A 20852-nucleotide genomic window follows, 5' to 3' on the forward strand; every position below is an offset into this window, starting at 1 on the left:
GATATCAGGCCTACGAACTTTAGTTTCAGGAAAAGTTTCCATTCCGTTATTAGATCTATTTTCGACATCACGTAACTCAATAAGGACATAATCACACCCGTAAAAACAGTGTCTATGTATATTTGAGGTCTTACCCTGACTGGTATATTTCCCAAAGATATCGACGAGTGTGTGAAGAACCCTTGTCAGCATGGGACCTGTGTAAACAAAGATGGCGGCTACAAGTGTACCTGCTCACCTGGATGGACTGGACAGAATTGTGTACAAGGTTGGTTATTTTTGCGTAGTAAGGCCATGTTGATTCGATCATATTAATGGAATCCTCTGAGGACCCCGAAACGGAGGCGAGCATGCGCATATCAAAAGTTGGGTATTCTTTTCCATGATAGGAAAAGGAAGGTATCAGACCTCCAAACTTTTGTTTCCTTTCCTTTTAGATTTGTTTTCGCCACCACATAGGATGATGACTGCATAGTCACCCTGGTAAAGAAACGTTTCTATGTAAGGTCTTACCCTTATCTTTCACAAAGATATCGACGAGTGTGTGAAGAACCCTTGTCAGCATGGGACCTGTGTAAACAAAGATGGCGGCTACAACTGTACCTGCTCACTTGGATGGACTGGGCAGAACTGTGCACAAGGTGAGTTCATGCCATCTCCAAAGAAAATATAGATGTAAAAGTTCCTTGACATGTATTTGTCGTCTTTGAACAATTCCCCGATTTCTTCTTGTCGAGAAACAGAGAGAGAATCCGGTGCTAGAAAAGGAAGGGTACTAAGCTACTTTAAAGCAGATCAGTTAGATCACCCCTCTGCACAAGTCGTTCAGTGTAATATAACCAGCTACTGCTGTGCCGCGTGCCTGGGAACGTAGCATGGTTAAACCGGCTGTATAGGTATAGAATAAGATCTCTAAAAGCAAAAGCCAGATAATGTTTCCCTGTACCGTTTCTCTGTACAGCTGCCCGCTGTGCTAAGCTGACACCCCCACAAAATGGTGCCGTGACTGGCTCCAACTCCTACAGAGACGTGGCCATCTTCACGTGTGACCCAGGATACAAGCTGGTCGGTACTTCTATTCTTACCTGTGAGTCTGGTGGCACTTGGAGTGAAGAATCACCTACATGCAAAGGTACAATCATATAAAACATGAATAGATGTCTAGAAGTAGTTGAAAATGAAATTATCAAACCTCATAAAGAAATAGACATGGATGGTGTAAAGTGTGATCTTTTAGATTTAACTTCTTGCACGATGCAACTTTTTGCACGAGTACAATTATGTCAATCATGGATGAATAGCTCTAGAAATGAATTGAAATATAACCTTTCAATCTGTATCCATTAACAAAATAGACATGGATAGTGTGAAGAGTTGAATTTGAATTTAAATTTCTTATCCGACTTAATCTTATCCAATGAAATGTTGCAATTTGTTCATATTATCTTTTCAGTTCTACATTGTTTTCAGCTAAAATGTGTGGGCTCTTGAACCTAAACTAAACTCACAGGGACTTGACTAGTTGGTTTCTGTCAGTAAAAAGTTCAGAAAGGATGTCAATGTCTTTGATATGTTTTATACTAACATATAACTTGAGGATGCCATTATTGTATCCATGTACAGCTAAACGGTGTACCAAGCTGACACCCCCAGCAAATGGTGCCGTGACTGGCTCTAACACTTTCGGAGACTCTTACGTTTTTCAAATCAGTCTTATATATTCTTTCTTCCTTTTAAAATACTGGCTCCTGATAAAGGGGTGCCGTGGATTTTTTGAAAGCAATTTGCCCAGATTATATAAATTTCGTCTGGCTGCTGCACACGTTTCTGTGAACCAGTTTGTCTTACATAATCACACCCGTAAAAACAGTGTCTATGTATATTTGAGGTCTTACCCTGACTGGTATATTTCCCAAAGATATCGACGAGTGTGTGAAGAACCCTTGTCAGCATGGAACCTGTGTGAACAAAGATGGCGGCTACAAGTGTGCCTGCTCACCTGGATGGACTGGCCAGAACTGCGGACAAGGTGAGTTATATTTGCGTAGTAAGGCCATGTTGATTCTCTCATATTGATGGAAACCTCCGAGGACCCCAAAACGGATGCGAGCATGCGCATATCAAAAGTTGGGTTTTCTTTTCCATGATAGGAAAATGGAGGTATCAGACCTCCAAACTTTCGTTTCAGGGAGAGTTTCCTTTCCTTTTAGATTTGTTTTCGCCACCACATAGGATGATGACTACATAGTCACCCTGGTAAAGAAACGTTTCTATATAAGGTCTTACTCTTATCTTTCACAAAGATATAGACGAGTGTGTGCAGAACCCTTGTCAGCATGGGACCTGTGTAAACAAAGATGGCGGCTACAACTGTACCTGCTAACTTGGATGGACTGGGCAGAACTGTGGACAAGGTGAGTTCATGTCATCTCCAAAGTAAACATAGATGTAAAAGTTTCTTGACATGAATTTGTCGTCTTTGAACAATTCCCCAATTTCCTCTTGTCGAGAAACAGAGAGAGAATCCGGTGCTATAAAAGGAAGGGTACTAAACTTTAAAGCAGATCAGTTTGCTCACGCCTCTGTTCAAGTCGTTCGGTGTAATATAACCAGCTACTGCCGCGTGCCTGGGAACGTAGCATGATTAAACCGGCTGTATAGGTATAGATTAAGATCTCTAAACGCAAAAGCCACAGAATGTTTCCCTGTACCGTTTCTCTGTACAGCTGCCCGCTGTGCTAAGCCGACACCCCCACCAAATGGTGCCGTGACTGGCTCCAACTCCTACGGAGACGTGGCCACCTTCACGTGTGACCCAGGATACAAGCTGGTCGGTACTTCTACTCTTACCTGTGAGTCTGGTGGGACTTGGAGTGAAGGATCACCTACATGCAAAGGTACAATCTTATAAAACATGAATAGATGTCTAGAAGTAGTTGAAAATGAAATTATCAAGTCTCATAAAGAAATAGACATGGATGGTGTAAAGTGTGAACTTTTAAATTCAACTTCTTGCTCGATGCAACTTTTTGCACAAGTACAATTATGTCAATCATGGACGAAGAGCACTAGAAATGAATTGAAATGTAACCTTTCAATCTGTATCCATAGACAAAATAGACATGGATAGTGTGAAGAGTTGAATTTCAAATTAAATTTCTTATCCGACTTAATCTTATCCAATGAAATGTTGCTATTTGTTCGTATTATTTTTTCAGTTGTACAATGCCCGATGCTGACACCTCCTGTCAATGGCGATATGGGTATATGGGATTATCCTGGAGTAAAAATCTTCACCTGTGACCACGGCTACAGTCTTGTAGGTGCTAACAGGTGCCAGGCAGATGGTACATGGAGTGGCAGGGTTCCTACTTGCAAGGTCACATGTAAGGCTTTGATCTTTTTTTGTTGTATGGAAAGAGTTCACATCAATTCGTGCCAATGCTAAAGCAGATTCTGTATTTGCATTCTAATAGTTTCTCTTGATTGAATCAGGTGATATGCATGTCATTCGTTAAATGTTGTAATCTGAGTTTTATTTTAAAGGAGTATACCGAAGCTGAACCTTACTGTCTCTAGGTTTGCATCATCTGCACATTGTTTAACCTTTCGTCTTCTAGTGTTCTACATTGTATTCATCTAAAATGTGTGGGCTCTTCAACCTAAACTAAACTCACAGGGAATTGACTAGTTGGTTTCTGTCAGTAAAAAGTGCAGAAATGACGTCAATGTGTTTGATATGTTTTATATCGATGTATAACTTGAGGATGACAACTTTTTTTCCGTGTACAGCTGTACGCTGTACCAATCTGACACCTCCAACAAATGGTGCCGTGACTGGCTCCAACTCCTACAGAGACGTGGTCACCTTCACGTGTGACCCAGGATACAAACTGGTCGGTACTTCTACTCTCACCTGTCAGTCTGACGGGACTTGGAGTGGAAGATCACCTACATGCACAGGTACAACCATTTCAACCATGGAGGAAGTGGTCTAGAGGTATATCGAAATGTAACCATCAGAACTGTCTTGAAACATCAAAAAATTACACGGATAGTGTTCGAGTGAACTTTCGAATTGAACTACATATCAGAGTAATTTTCATCCAAAAAAATGTTGCCATTTTTCTGATTTTTGTTTTAGATCTACAATGTCCAACGCTGGCACCGCCAGTCAATGGTAGTGTTGGTGGGTCAACATCCTTCAAAGGAGTGATGATCTTCAGCTGTTACCCCTCGTACCGTGTTGTAGGTGCAAAAATGATGTGGTGCATGGCAGACGGTACATGGAGTGACAGTGTTCCTACGTGCAAAGTTACATGTAAGGCTTTGACCTTTTTGCAGCTTCAGTGCATAGAAAGAGTGCACATCGACTTTTTTCCATGCTAAAGTAGACTCTGCATTCTGAAAAAGTGTTCTTTACCAATTCGATATACATGGTTTGTATTCAGTGTCCTTTCCGCTTATATATCATGTTTATGTGTTTATGAGACAGGATCCGTGGTATTAATGTTCCTTATGGTATGTTTTTCTGTTTTTCTCATATTGTTTTTGTTCATGTAAAAATGCAATAAAAATTTATAAAAAAAGTGCACATCAACCTTTGCCAATGCTAAAGCAGATTCTGCATTCTGAAAAAGTGTTTGGCATGTTCTCTTTAATGCATCAGGTACGGGTAGTTCATTAGATGTTGTTACCTGAGTCTTATGTTAAAAAAGCATGCCGAAGTTGAACCATATTGTCCCCTTTATTTATTGTCAAATACTGTCCCTTGGTTTGCTTCCCTTGCACAATTGTTGGATCGTACAGAGTTCTACATTGTATTCAACTAAGATGTGAGGGCACATCAAAGTAACGTATACTTGTAGGGATGTGGCCGGTTTGTTTCTGTCAATAAAAAGTTCAGAAATGACATCAATGTTTTTTATATGTTTTAGACTAACGTATAACTTGAGAATGCCATCATTGTATCCATGTACAGCTAAACGCTGTACCAAGCTGACACCCCCAGCAAATGGTGCCGTGACTGGCTCTAACTCTTACGGAGACGTGGCCACCTTCACGTGTGACCCAGGGTACAAGCTGGTCGACACTTCTACTCTTACCTGTCAGTATGACGGGACTTGGAGTGAAGGATCACCTACATGCACCGGTACAATCATATAAAACATGAATAGAGGTCTAGAAGTTGTTGAAAATGAAATTATCAAATCTCATAAAGAAATAGACATGGATGGTGTAAAGTGTGAACTTTTAAATCAAAATTCTTGCTCGATGTAACTTTTTGCACAAGTACAATTATGTCAATTATGGACAAAGAGCTCTAGAGATGAATTGAAATGTAACCTTTCAATCTGTATCCATAAACAAAAAAACATGGATAGTGTGAAGAAATGAATTTAAATTTAAATTTCTTATCCGACTAATTCCGGGTGTCCACCAACATGTAATAACTCTTATATTTCACAATAAAGTAGTTAATTTCATGTCTATCTATTTTGTATATGAATCAGAATACATGTACATGAATTGCGTATACTATGGGTATTGTGTTTCCAATCAAAAAGTTCAGAAATGATGTTCTTGTCGTCGAAATGTTTTATAACTTGAGGATGTCATTTTGTATTTCTCTGCACAGTTGTACAATGTACAAAGCTGACACCCCCAGCACACGGTGCTGTGTCTGGCTCCAACTCCTACGAAGACGTGGTCACCTTCACGTGTGACCCAGGACACAAGCTGGTCGGTACTTCTACTCTTACCTGTCAGGCTGAAGGGACTTGGAGTGGAGGATCACCTACATGCACAGGTAGGTTATGCAGATCTTACTATATTATCTGAAATTACAAAGCAAATGGTCACCTGTTCCCATGGACACAAAAAAACGCATATAATGTTGTAGCTGCTGTATAACAGACATTCTGGGCCTGGAATCTACCAACTTGAAGAAAGTAGCACTATTAGAATCCATAATTCTTAGAATACAAATCAGAGCATTTAAGGTCAGAAATTAAAACTCCCCATAATTTAGGGCGCACATATCTGTTCACACAATACTATATAGCTTCTGTATATCTTCCAGTTTGGTATAGTAAAACGGTTCAATAGGTTCTAAAAATGAATTGATAGCATCTTCTGCCTGTTATACACACACGACATGTTGATGTAGGTTGTTGTATGTAGTTGCCATCTGTTTAACAGCATCCCCAAGTGCTGTCCGTGGGTTTGCTTCCTCTACACATTGTTTGACCTCACATTTTCCACATAGTGTTCATCTGATTATCTCATGAGCATTTCAGGCTAAACCAAAAGGCACTTGACTAGGTGATTTCGGTCACTATGTTATTAATGTAAATGTCTTTGAATGCTTTTATAACTTGAGTGAGTCATTTTTGTTTCCCTATACAGCTGTATGGTGTGTAAGGCTGACACCCCCAGCACACGGTGCCGTTACTGGCTTCAACTCCTACGGAGACGTGGCCACCTTCACGTGTGACCCAGGATACAAGCTGGTCGGTACTTCTTCACTCACCTGTCTGTCTGACGGGATTTGGAGTGGAGGATCACCAACATGCACAGGTAGGTTATGCAGGTCTAATTATATTAGCTGAAATTTCAGAGCAAATGGTAAGCCTGGTGCCATATGCCACGACACACAATACATATAATGTTGCAAATGCCATATAACAGACATCCTTGTCCAGGAATCTACTAACAGTATTATTAGAACCCACAATTCTTAGTGTATAGATAAGAACGTTTTAAGGCCTAAAGGTAGAGCTTCCCACAATTTATGGCGCAGCCATATATTTGTTCATGTAGCCTCTGTCATCTTTTGTAAAATCTACAACATTACATCTGTTTGTGACATTTCCATATTCCTGAAGAAAATGGAATATGAGCTTTGTGTCATGATTTTTTCTCTCTATCACATTAATCATAATTTTACCTTTTGTTTCTAATTTGTATTTAATATTTCAGTTGTGCAATGTGCGACACCGAGGCCTTTAGCCAACGGTTACACGACAGGCTCAAAGTCCGACCTAGGAGTGATGTACTTCACCTGTTACCGCGGGTACAATCTTGTAGGTGCGACAAGCATCAGGTGCAGGCCAGACGGTTCATGGAGTGGTAGAGTTCCTACTTGCAAAGGTGAGGATCTTGTGTCTTTTAATCAATTGAAAAGTGGTGGACATCTTTGTTGCATTCAATTGTGATAACAATTGTAAGACGGTTGAATCAGTGCTCAAAATCAATTGATAGCATCTTTTGCCTGTTGGCTACCAACGACAAAGGTTTTGAATTTTTCTGTAGTAGTCAAAACTGCGTGACTGTTTCAGCTGAATGTAGAAATGGCTACCAACTACTTGCCCAAACCTGCATCCGGGTTCATCTTGACGGAAAGAGCTACAATGACGCCCAGAAGGCCTGTGAGAACGAGGGAGCCATCCTAGCCATGCCCAAGACGAGGGAATTAGACTTCGCTCTGAGAAACCAGATTATAAAGTCTGGCAGAGATTCCAGCTACTGGATTGGTTTGACGAAATGGCAAACGGAGTGGGAATGGGCAGACCGCTCTAAACTCAATGATAACCCGTACAAGGTAAGTTAAACACGATGTATATAGTTGTACAGGCTGACAGGGCCATTCATGGAAAATAAAGGTTTTCTACTCTACTACTCTACATTTGTGTGCTGTTAGATAAGACAGATACAGCCAGTGTTCTCTAAGATGTCAAAGTTATACTGCCTTTCATTCTTCATCTGCAAACGTGCCGTGCGTCTGTGTATGTCTTTTTGGCGGACAGCCACACACACTAAAACAATACTTCACAGCCTATGGGATGAGGAGGTATCCTGACGATTAACTATGATTAAAGGCTTAGCACAGCCTGAGGTCATCTACAAGCATGAACTGATAATGCAAGTGTAAAAGAAATGGTGGAATAGTTTTGTTGGTTTGTCTAAGAAAGCTCAGTATTTATGAGTACTACATCATTGAAATGGGTAATGGAAAATGATACATTCTTATTAAAGATGATTGGGTGTGTTATTTTATTGACTATTTAACTTCTTTTTTCCTTAGGGATGGAACCCAGGACAGCCAGAGTTCTCAGTGTTTATTTCTTACAACTGTGTACGCTATTGGTCAAGAGCCACTGGTACCCCTATGTGGGATGATACCTTATGCTCTTATAACAACAGGTACATCTGCCAAGCTTCTCATGCTAGAATGCCACCACGGAAAACCCCACGCGACCCTCTTGACGTTTTCTCCTCCTGGGGGAGATAAAACAAAGGAATGGTTTCCGCAGATTAAACCTGTCTATATGGCAATACAAGATTGATGTTTTGCTCAATATGACGAGTCGAATCATGTTAATTTTTTGTTAAAACTGCCGGCATATGTGTGTTGGCTTGTTGTGGCATAAGTATATAACATCAACTCTAGATCTCATAATTCCCAAAGACCCACGTAGAATGGTCTAATCAATGGACTCTCAAGAATGTCCTGAGCACCTTGATACTTTTAAGGTGTGCATACGTCGAGGATCACTGATGCTGCATCAGTAGATGATTCACTCACTGTTTTATCATGGGGTAGCATTAGGCTGTATAGAGAGTTGACATAACAGCCTACGTGTATATACGTTGCATACTTTTATTTTATATATCTGGCTTACGCGGCCAATCCTTCATTTCTCATATACTATTATTGTTTTTTTTTTTTTTTCAATCTAGCTGTATTTATTGGTCTTTTTCTGATTTATCCTGGTAGCAAATTGTATAAAATGTCACTTGTAGAAGTCCATTTACCTAAAGCCGATATTGAATTCACAATATCATATTCAATCTTTTTTTAAATTTACTGTGTTGCTACATAGACATTCATCTTTCATTTATTGCATTCGTTCAGTGAGGATACAATAACAGCTGAAATATTTTCGATTGCGAGCTATTACAATGCTGCAATTTAACATGAACATAATGAAAGATAACATTAGCAGTGCTCAACGCGGAATAACCTTATATTACATTAATGTTTTATGAAATAACTCAGAAATTTTTACCAAATGGAAAGTGTTAAGTAATTCAGTGAAGGTATACTTCTAGGTGAGAAATTGTTTCGATTACGTGCACTACGCTTTCATTGTGAGTTTATGCATGGTATTTCATATATACGGCCTTCATATATTTACATACATTAACATACTAGTACCTTGCTTGTGTGGCAATTGCTTCATTTGTTAATGTTGTTTTAACGTAGCTGTTATATTAGTCTTGATGTAGTAAATTCATCTAGAAACTTTGTATGGCTACTTTTATTTGTCTATTAGACAAAGCTTATGGCGAGGTTACGATATATTCTAATTTTTCTGACTTCGTCTGTTACAACATTCATTTGCTTTATTCATTCAGTGAGGGTACATTACAACTTGAAAACAGTGTAGTTTGATTACTTGTACAACGTTGTTACAATTTAACGTAAACAATTACTTAAGAAAAAAGAACAACATTAACAGTAATGTATAATAATCTTAGATGTTAGCGTCCCATTGGAAGACCTCAGACATCTTGTAACTGAAAAGTGTTAAGCAAGCACTAAGCAAAGTAAGAATGTTTTAAGCTCATTATGTTTTATCTTATTTGCAAGTTATTACCCGATTACAACATGGAGCAGTTAACATAAGAAGAATACATAAAGAAATATACAAACAGTGCAAGGTGGCAATATTGGCAAGTGGAACAAGTGACTAATGTAACAAAAACTGCATTTACGTAATAAAATGTAGAAACACGAGTACATTGATCAGTTTTGTTATTTGTTATAAAGTTTTAACGTTTAGTCCAATATAAGGGAATTGACTCTTCAATAACACCTTCCAATGACATGTCTGGGTAAAAAAAACGTAAACAACAAGTCTATTCATGCAAAGGACTTACACATTGACATAATATATGCTTTATCATAAACACCTTTATCTTACTTAAACATGTTGCAATATTGACAGTCCTATAATTTTCAAATTTGATGAATTTCGGTGTTTTGCATTAATTATGTAAATCAGATATTTATTTACATAATTGGTATCTGTTGATGCTCCACTTTCCATAAAGTACATATGTTACATGTATTTGAGTCTTATAATGGAAAACACAGCAAATATAGATTTCCCTCATTATCTATGCAAATTAAGTCCCAATTAGCATAATTTGCACTTCATTGTGTATATCTCTGTCTAAGCTACCAGCATACTAAATATCATGGAAATCCGTTGTTCCTTTGTTCAGTTATTCTCCTTAGAAGATTTTCACAATAACGCCCCTGCAGTTCCAGAGCAAGCTGCTAGGGGGCCCAAACCTACACCACTTCTTAATTACATCACAAGCTATCTGCCACCTAAAAATCAAGACCACAGCACGTCCAGGTCAAAAGATACAAAAATTGAAGTTCTGCTGCAGTACCAAGGTCACATACCAGGGGGCCCAAAATCGACCCTGACCTTCGGCTTCACAACACCCGCCCACATACCAAATATCATTGTAATCCATCAAGAGGTTCTTGAGTTATGCTGACTACAAGAGTCCGGAAACACAAACACACACACACACAGACACGCCAAAAACAATATCTCCATTTTTCATGGAGATAACAATTTTAATTAGACTATGACTTGGGTACATTTTCTAGTTGCTAAACTGAATGAACATCTTCCATCCCTCTTTCCTTTAACGAAAAATGTAGATTCCTGGTGTTTTGTTGAAAATGATAAAGAGAATTTTTGACGATATATTAAGAGAAAATGAATATCCTACTGGTTGGATGAGATGAGAAAGTAAAGGTTGCTTAATTGCCAATACTGAAATTGATACCTCTGAAATTGCCAAAGTATGGATCCATGGAGTATGCATACATAAATTCAATACAAGGTAGATTGTATCATGAAAGAAGCTGCTTGATATATTTTCATTTAGGCATCGCACGAAAACAGCTCATAAAAGAATCATATTAAACATCATAACATAAAGTGTCTTGATATCAGAGATACTGATTTCATGCCTCATTATAAAAGATTTTCTCAAGAACAATTCACGTTAACCGATGTGTCGAGACGTCTTTATAAGCCAGTTCACGATTTGAACTGCGCATGCGTGTCAAAGATGAAGGCACGTGACTTGGAATCAGTTCTTGTCCAGACCATACATGATACATATCCGGACGTGTTTATTTATGTCTCAGGGGTCTTAAACTTTGATATTTTACCCACGATGCATCACACTGCGCATGCGCAGTTGGAACCGCGAACACACTTATTTTGCTACGGCCCACGCCATGTTGCTACGCTTACTGAAGGGAGACATGATTAAAAGATGCACGACTCTTGTAGCCACGTACCATAGCCAAGCGTTGGTGGTGTAATGGTCAGCATTGTTGCCTTCCAAGCAGTAGATCCGGGTTCGATTCCCGGCCAACGCAGTGTTAGTTTTTTCTACGTATATTGTTTTACCCCCTCAATATTGATTTCAGTTATAAAATTACAAACTATAATTGCATATATACTGCAACCGCTGGGAGACCAAATATTTGACAAATCTCTCCCCAGATTTCAATGATAAAGACTGAATGTCCCTACGTTATGTGTGTCTTGTCTTTTAAATCTTCCTTTGATATCTCGCATCATATTTCAATTATAAAATAAAGGGTCACACAAATCTAATTTTAGTCGCTATATGGTCGCTTGGTGATCACCGTCTGGTGCAAAGGGGGCCTAAGAGAAACTCTACCATCCCACACAATGGTACCGTTTGAGACTTCTAATTCTTTGCATTTTGATTTTAAGGTTGTTTTTCGATATTATTTCATATTGGTCTGACTAGTAAGTCCCTTTGCCCGTATGAACTCGGTGTGGATGAATCAACACGTACGCTTTGTTTTTGTGCCTGTAGATTAGTCTAGTTGTTGTAAAACATAACATTTGCATGAACTTTTATGTCACCTTTGTTCTGGAATATCAAACCATGTAGCTGCAACGAACGCCCACTGAGCACCATTTTGTATTTTGACATATTTTGTTTCAGGCAGGATAGAATACACCGGTTGTGAGCATGGTGACGAGCTAAGGTATTTTTGATTGTTTGCATCACAGTTTTTTTCGTAGAAACATTTTTTCTCTGTACGTGTATGTCCTCTTGTCTCGAAGGAACAATGTATCGTTTTATGGTCGGGGGAATTTGTCATGGAAAATGCAGCACAATGATTATGTTTGCATAAAGACCCTGTCACACCGCACGACTGGTCGACGAGTCTGCGAGCTATAAATGACATTTTCGGCAGTAATAGACCCGTTGTTTTCTCGATCATGGCCCGATTGTTAGGGATCGGCCGGCGTTTACCGCTCAGCAAGCCCCGTTATGCTACGGTCACATTTGCACCGGTTCCCGTAAGATGAGTGGGTGAGTAAGGGGTGTAGCCGAGGCCGGGCTCGGAAGCCACAAATTTGCCACGGTGTCGGATTGCGTCGAATACCGCTAAGGATACCTCTCGGTGTTCAATTCTTTACCCAAATACGGCGTCTATTTTTTCACCGGGCCCCATTTTGATTTTAACTCCGAGTTTTAAAAAATCCAGGGTCCCGGCTGTGTCTAAAAAACGCCCGGTAGGGCCCCTTTTCCAACTGTGACCGTAGCATTAGATATGATAGGGTAGATTTTCAGGCGAAAAATACCTACTGACGATAGTGAAGGGTTAGATCATTTGGTTTTCGTAAAGCTCTGTTATTTGAATTTCTAAACATTGTGAAAACAGTCCGTGGGTCATGAGGTGTTAACAAAATTATCAAAGGCTGTTAGGTATGCTCTGATTGCTGTTGTTGTTGTTGTTATTGTTTTTCACATTGTTGTGCCTAGTGGCACATATGGCAGCATGTTTTCTTGCTTCAGTAGTAGGGGGTAGTTTTACAGAGAGGTGTTTCTGTCCCCTCCCCTCTAACGTGTTCGAGGAACCTCCTCGAACACAGGACCCCCATTTTGCGTCCCTCCCGAAAGACGGGTGCAGTCCCAACCGATATGCCCTTCCTAGGATTTCAGCCGGGGTTTCCCCAGTTACCAACTAATTTAATTTGAACCAGGAGCTAGCTGTGAGGCTGCTACCATGGCCAGTTGAGATACAGGGACATTCCTCTTGTTGGTTCTAAACAAATATATTCCTGTCATTATTACCAGAAACATTACCGTTTACAAGAACATCCTGCCAATGACAATAGCCCTCATATATTGCATTATCGTATGTTCACCTACAGTGTAAAAAAGCTTACCAATCTCAGTGTCCGTAACAACTCTAACCGAAATGGCAGCTATTTTCAAACGCGGTTGATCAATTCTCTACCCAAATTTTAACAAAGAATGGGCCATCAACTTTTCCCTTCTAAAAGAATGGTCTTTGAAATCTGTATGTATGTAAACTGGCAGAGCATATCTTTGCTTGCTTGCTTATGTTGAGTCCTGAAATATACAGGTGTCGAGTATATATATATTCTATCATTCATTTCCCAGTTGACTTTGAAGATTTTCCCATGGATGACCACGCACGAGAATCTACTGGTCGAGGGGACAAAAAAGAGTCGCCCTCCGACCGCTACCGCAAAAGGAAAGACAACAATAGAGACAAAGGCGTTGTCAACGGAGCTCGAGGTACGTACGTTATAACACAGCTAATCCTCGAAGCGTTTGAAACCATACGACGGAGCACGGTCGAATCGGCCATTGTATTTCGATAGTTAGACCGCGCAGGGTGCCAAGCTAATGGCTGATGCGCTGGAAGGAAAGCAACAAAAAACATTAAAATTCAATATAAATGTGCGATACGGTTTCTTAAAATCAAAGAAATGGCTTAGTAAAATAGTTTGATGTAGTGATTTTGAAATCAATGTTTTCAACAGATGTGAATAACTAATAAATGGATTAATGCTTATAGCTATGTACAGTTATATAAGGTTTGATACCATAGAATTATGCCCCCAGACCAATTTAAAATATTTCTCTAAATACGTTTTTTAATCATGAACACCAGTATATAAAAAAGGTAATACAAGTGAAAAACAACAATTTACAACACCTACAATAAACATGGCTACACGTTTAAAAACGTTTTTCGTTTTCCTGAGTTACAAAGTTTTTTGTAGTTTGTTATGTTGAGGCGTCTTCTCAAAAATGTTGTTACGCGTATATCTGCCGTGTTTTTTGAGGCCCAGACCTTTTATTTTATCTTATTCAACCTCGTACATTTTGCATATTTTTGTAGCCTAAAAAGAGTTTGTACCTTTTTTTAAATTTTGATTTAGAACGTGTGAGGAAGATGAAGAAGTGTTCTGTGTTCTGGTTCACGTTGAGTGGAGTGCTGCTGGCGGTGGGGGTGGGGCTACTGATCACCGCTGCAGTCTTGGCGACTAATCTCATACCAGGAAAGAAGGTGGGCTTCATTCATTACCTTCGCCCTGTTTTAGTAGCGTTGGTAACAGTTTAACGGTATAACTGGGTTTGTAGTTTTGTAGTTTATAGTTCGTGGCCATGCCATATAATAATGATCATAACAGTAATATTACTAGTATGAAGACATGGTTTTGGTCTCCCTGGCGATTTTTCTTGATGCTGCGTGAGAGCTTTTTTTAATGAAATTCTACTGAAGGGTAATTCAGCTGTTGAAAGTTTGTTGACAACAAATGCTCGTAAGATAGCTTCGTCTTTCTTGATAGTCGCTCGCGTGTTTATCTTAAAGACTCCCCTAGACCACAATCGACATACAAAATGAGGCAAAATAGGCTAAAAGCAAGCCCTACCCTACATCTGCTTGGAGATCATTTGCAAGGTCTTCAATGACTACATTATTCAAACCTGAAGAAATTATCTTACGGTAGACACGGCAGAAAACGAGGTGTTTTTTCTTTATCTGTTGTGACACAGTCGAGGTATTAGAAATTACAATCACCTAGTGAACGCAAATTGATATTCATACTAATTTTGGGAGCAGTCGTTTGATCATGCACATAGCGTGACCTTATTCAAGGCTATAATGCCTTACAACAATACATGGGTGCATTGTGCAATTTTTTTGGTTCAGGAGACATGTGATTCAGACGATCAAGGATACGCGAAGGTTGGAGACAACCTCAAGAAGGAAGACACTCGATGGCTTATAGCATCCTACAAGGAAAACACCCCGGGCGTCCATTTGACCTCGCCCACTGGACTACAACCAACAGAGACGTTGACCACTACCTTACCTACAACCCTCGTACCTGTGTCAACCACAGGTAGGCCATGTTGTATATGTTCCCTTCATGATTGATTCTCTATGAACAAGGTTTTGAGGGTTTTTTTCATATAATAGGCAATCTCTTGTTTTAAGTGGGAGAAAATACATTTTCCCTTGTCCATTGAAAGATTTGTTTTTTCTTACCATGAAACATATCGTAATACGTTTTGGATGATAGTGATTAAGAAGTGCCTAAATGGTAATAGAAATCAGACTTAGTTTGATATTGTAGCCATGATATTTCTTCTTTATCTATAATTTCGCAGACATGAATGAGTGTATGAAGAAACCTTGTCAACATGGGACCTGTGTGAACCAAGATGGCGGCTACAACTGTACCTGCTCACCTGGATGGAGTGGAAAGAACTGTGGACTGGGTGGGTTATTCGGATGAATGAAAAAAATAGTTACTCAAGGAACTGGATGAAATTTTGTCAGTGACGTTAGTTGTTTTAATATAGTTACGTGTTCATAATGCTATCATAAAAATGTACAGCTTTTCTGATATGAGGATGCACTGATTCTGCAATTATGCTTCTTTCCTCTCTTTTTCGAAACAGTTCTTCATTGTTTGATCAACTGACTTGAAATGGTTTGGAATTAACTTCATGTGATATCAATTCAATCGTTTCCTTTGTCCAACATTCAGACATCGATGAGTGCACCAGTAAACCTTGTCAACATGGGACCTGTGTGAACCAAGATGGCGGCTACAAATGTACCTGCTCACCTGGATGGACTGGGCAGAACTGTGGACAAGGTGAGTTCTCCTTATGATATAACTCAGAAGATGTGTATGTTCTCTACATGATTGTTTCTCTGTGGACAATGTTATGCCTTTTTCTCATATAGTAGTCATTCTCTTGTTTAAAGTGGGAGAAAATACATTTTCCTGTGTCCATTGAAAATTTTGTTTTTCTTGCAACAAAACATAACTTGATACTTTTTGGATGATAATGATCAAGGAGTGACTAAACGGTAACAGAGATCAGACTTAGTATATTCTAGTTACCATATGTCTTTATCTATGATTTCGCAGACATGGATGAGTGTATGAAGAAAACATGTCAACATGGGACCTGTGTGAACCAAGATGGCGGCTACAACTGTACCTGCTCACCTGGATGGACTGGAAGGAACTGTGAACAGGGTGGGTTATTTTAATGAAGTTACTGATTTAGAATACTATCATCAACATGTGCAACCTTCCTTATCTTGAGATGTACTAATATACTGCTTCTGCATTGCATTTTCTTTCCTTTCCTTTTCGAATTGTCCTTCATTTCTTGACCAACTAACTTGTCTGGAATTAACTTGTTTCAACTTGTTAGCATTCAGATACTATTATTTCAGTCGTTTCCTTTGTCTAACATCCAGATATCGATGAGTGCACCAACAAACCATGTCAACATGGGACCTGTGTGAACCAAGATGGCGGCTACAAATGTACCTGCTCACCTGGATGGACTGGACAGAACTGTCAGCAAGGTGAGTGCTACTCATCTTGTCAATGAGATGTATATGTTCCCTTCATGATTGTTTCTCTATGAACAAGGTTATGAGAGTTTTTTCATGTAATAGTCAATCTCTTGTTTTAAGTGGGACAAACACATTTTTCCTTGTCCATTGAAAGATTTGTTTTTTTCTTACCATGAAACATGTCTTAATACTTTTTGGATGATAATGATTAAGAAGTGCCTAAATGGTAATAGAAATCAGACGATGTTAGATATTTCAGTCACCACACGTCTTTATCTATAATTTCAGACCTGAATGGGTGTATTAAGAAACCATGTCAACATGGGACCTGTGTGAACCAAGATGGTGGATACAAATGTACCTGCTCACCTGGATGGATTGGACAAAATTGTCAGCAAGGTGATTTTTCGTCATCTTTTCACTAAGATGTAAGATAACATTGGCATGCACTGCTTTTAGAACGAGTGCACATCAATTGGTATCCATGCTAAGACATATTCCTGCATTATAAAAGTACAGTTCAATAGTTTCTCTTGAATGAATCAGGTGATATGCGTGTAGTTCGTCATACGTTGTTACCTGAGTGTTATGTTAAAAGGACATGCCGAATTTGAACCTCATTGTCCCTGGGTTCGATTCCTCTGCGCATTGTTTGACCTTCAAATTTAGCTATTTATTTGTTTACTGGCAGTATTACAGTGCACTTCACCGACTCTCAGGCAGCATTACTGATTGTCAACAATGACCTTCGAATTCCATATTCCAGAGTTGTACAATGTATTCATCTACTTTGTGTGGAAACTTCACACTAAGCTAAAGTTATCGGGACATGACCAGTTAATTTCTGGCAGTAAAAGTTGAGAAATGACGTCAAAGTCGTTGAAATGTTTTATAACTTGCGAATATCTTTGTTTTCATGTACAGTTGTCCGCTGTGCTAAGCTGACACCCCCAGCAAATGGTGCCGTGACTGGCTCCAACTCCTACAGAGACGTGACCACCTTCACGTGTGACCCAGGATACAAGCTGGTCGGTACTTCTACACTCACCTGTCAGTCTGACGGGACTTGGAGTGGAAGATCACCAACATGCGAAGGTATTTTATTCAGAAACATAAGAAACAAAAGTAGTTAATTTCATGTCTATATATTTCGTACAGAAATCAGAGTACATGTACATCAATTGTGTATGCAATGGGTGCTGTGTTTTCAATCAAAAAGTTCAAAAAATGATGTTCCTGTCTTTCAAACGCTTTATAACTTGAGGATGTCATTTTGTATTTCTCTGTACAGTCATACAATGTACCAAGCTGACACCCCCAGCACATGGAGCTGTGGCTGGCTCCAACTCCTACAGAGACGTGGCCACCTTCACGTGTGACCCAGGATACAAGCTGGTCGGCACTTCTTCTCTTACCTGTTTGTCTGACGGGACCTGGAGTGGAGGATCACCTACATGCAAAGGTACATTCAAAACATAAGTGAAGAGGTCTAGACGTAGTTAAAATGTCAAATCTGTATTTTTAGAGAACAGACATAGTTAGAATAAGAATTGAACTTTCAAATTGATATTATTACCCAACAAATTTTATCCAATAAAATGTTGTCATTTCATAAAACATGTATGTTTTTCAGTTCTACAATGTCCGGCGCTGACACCTCCAGTCAATGGCGACATGCGTGGTTCTCGCTCCTACCAGGGAGTAATGTTGTTCACCTGTGATCGTGGGTACAGTCTTGTAGGTGCTAACGGCATCACGTGTCACGCAGATGGGACATGGAGTGGCAGTGTTCCTACATGCAAAGGTACAATCGTTTCAAATATGAGGGAAGAGGTCTAGAAGTAGATTGAAATATAAACATCAAATCTGCATTTGAGCAGAAATAGTCATGAATAGTGCAAAGAGTGAACTTTCAAGTTGCATTTTTTACACAATAAATTTCTGTCCAATAAAATGTTGACATTTCCTAATACATGTTCAGTTCTACAATGTCCGGCGCTGACACCTCCAGTCAATGGCGACATGCGTGGTTCTCGCTCCTACCTGGGAGTGATGTTCCTTGCCTGTGACCGCGGGTACAATCTTGTAGGTGAGAAGACCATCAGGTGCCAGGCAGATGGTACATGGAGTGGCAGTGTACCTACTTGCCAAGGTACATGTAAGGTTTTTATCTTTTTGCTGCTTCAGTGCATGAAAACAGTGCACATCAATTGGTGTTCATGCTAAATCAGATTCCTGCATTCGCATTCGAAAAAAAAGTGTTTTGTAGTTTCTTTATTGAATCACCATGTGAAAACGTTGTGCGTGTAGTTCGCTATTTGTTGTTACCTGAGTGTGCTGTTAAAATCACATGCCGAAGTTGAACCTCATTGTCCCCGGGTTCGATTCCTCTGCGCATTGTTTGGCCTTCAAATTTAGCTATTTATTCGTTTACTGACAGTGTTACAGTGCACTTCACCGACTCTCAGGTAGCATTGCTGATCGTCAACAATTACCTTCAAATTCAATCTTCCATAATTGTACAATTTATTTATCCACTATGTGTGGGAACTTATCACTAAGCTAAACTTATTGGGACTTGACCAGTTGGGTCCTGGCAGTAAAAGTTCAGAAATGACTCAATGTATCTGAAATGTTTTACAACGTGAGAATATCTTTGTTTTCATGTACAGTTGTCCGCTGTGCTAAGCTGAAGACCCCACAAAATGGTTCCATGACTGGCTCTAACTCCTACGGAGACGTGTCCACCTTCACGTGTGACCCAGGATACAAACTGGTCGGTACTTCTAGTATTACCTGTCAGTATGACGGGACTTGGACTGGAAGTGCTCCAACATGCACAGGTACAATCATTTCAAACATGAGAAGAGGTCTAGTAGTTTAAAATGTAACCAGCAAATCTAATCGAAGGTACATGTCAGGCGTTGAACCTTTTGTAGTTTTAGTGTATGGAATAAGTGCATATCAACTGGTGTCCATGCTTGATTCAGATTCCTGCATTTGCGTTGTACAAAAGACTGATATTTTCTCATGAATGAATCAGGTGATATACGAGTTAAATGTTGTCACCAGAAGGCTATGTTAAAAGAGCATGCCAAACGTGAACCATACTGTCACCTGGGTTTGCTTCCTAGATCCTCTACACATTGTTTGAAAGTCGATTTCCATCATCCTGTGTTGTACAATGTATTCAGGTTTGAAAAATCGATTTTCTTTTACCTCCTCCGATGCCATCTGGTAACCGATTGGGGACAAAATTTACGTAAACAAATTTATGATTTTTCTCTCCGTTCGTGACTCTGAGGACGACGATTTCACAGCCCGTTGCATGCTGCGACAGGTGACGTCATGTCCGGCTGGGCAATTCACTAGAATTACGCCCGGTGGCGCGATTCTGACACAATGATACGTTTTATTTGATAACGATTGAGAAGTGTTAACATGGTAGCAGAGATTCTATTTTGACAGTTCTAGAACCTAAACCTAACATCCGGTAGAGGTACCGGTAAAGAGGTCTAGGTACAGTTCCGGTACATTGATGTTGAAGTATTTTGGACCTGTACCTAAATAATGTTTACAGTGCTGCATCGGTACATACCCATAATACATATCTATCTTACAGATATCGACGAATGTATGAAGAAACCATGTCAACATGGGACCTGTGTGAACAAAGATGGCGGCTACAAATGTACCTGCTCACCTGAATGGACTGGAAAGAACTGTGGACAAGGTGAGTTTTCGTTATCTTATCAATAAGATGTAAGAATAAACTAGTGTGTACTTTTTTGTAATAAGTACATATCACATGGTGTTGGACCAGTTGTTTTTTGTGAGCTTAAAGCTCAGAAATGAGCTCAATGTCAATGAAATGTTTCAGAACTGTTTTTGTTTCCATGTACAGCTAAACGCTGTGCTAAGCTGACACCCCCTGCAAATGGTGCTGTGACTGGCTCCAACTCCTACAGAGACGTGGCCACCTTCACGTGTGACCCAGGATACAAGCTGGTCGGTACTTCTTCACTTACCTGTCAGTCTGACGGGACTTGGAGTGAAGGAT

The 20852-nt window shown here is 39.6% G+C and overlaps 1 non-coding gene across 1 annotated transcript; it reads left to right on the forward strand.

Annotated features, from left to right (window-relative positions):
- The first annotated feature begins 11407 nt into the window (after window positions 1-11407).
- Window positions 11408-11479, forward strand: Trnag-ucc (transfer RNA glycine (anticodon UCC)). The gene has a single exon. It is a non-coding gene; the product is annotated as a tRNA-Gly (tRNA).
- Window positions 11480-20852: the final 9373 nt, after the last annotated feature.

This window comes from Branchiostoma lanceolatum, chromosome 15, assembly GCF_035083965.1.
Source record: "Branchiostoma lanceolatum isolate klBraLanc5 chromosome 15, klBraLanc5.hap2, whole genome shotgun sequence".
Lineage (NCBI taxonomy): Eukaryota > Metazoa > Chordata > Leptocardii > Amphioxiformes > Branchiostomatidae > Branchiostoma > Branchiostoma lanceolatum.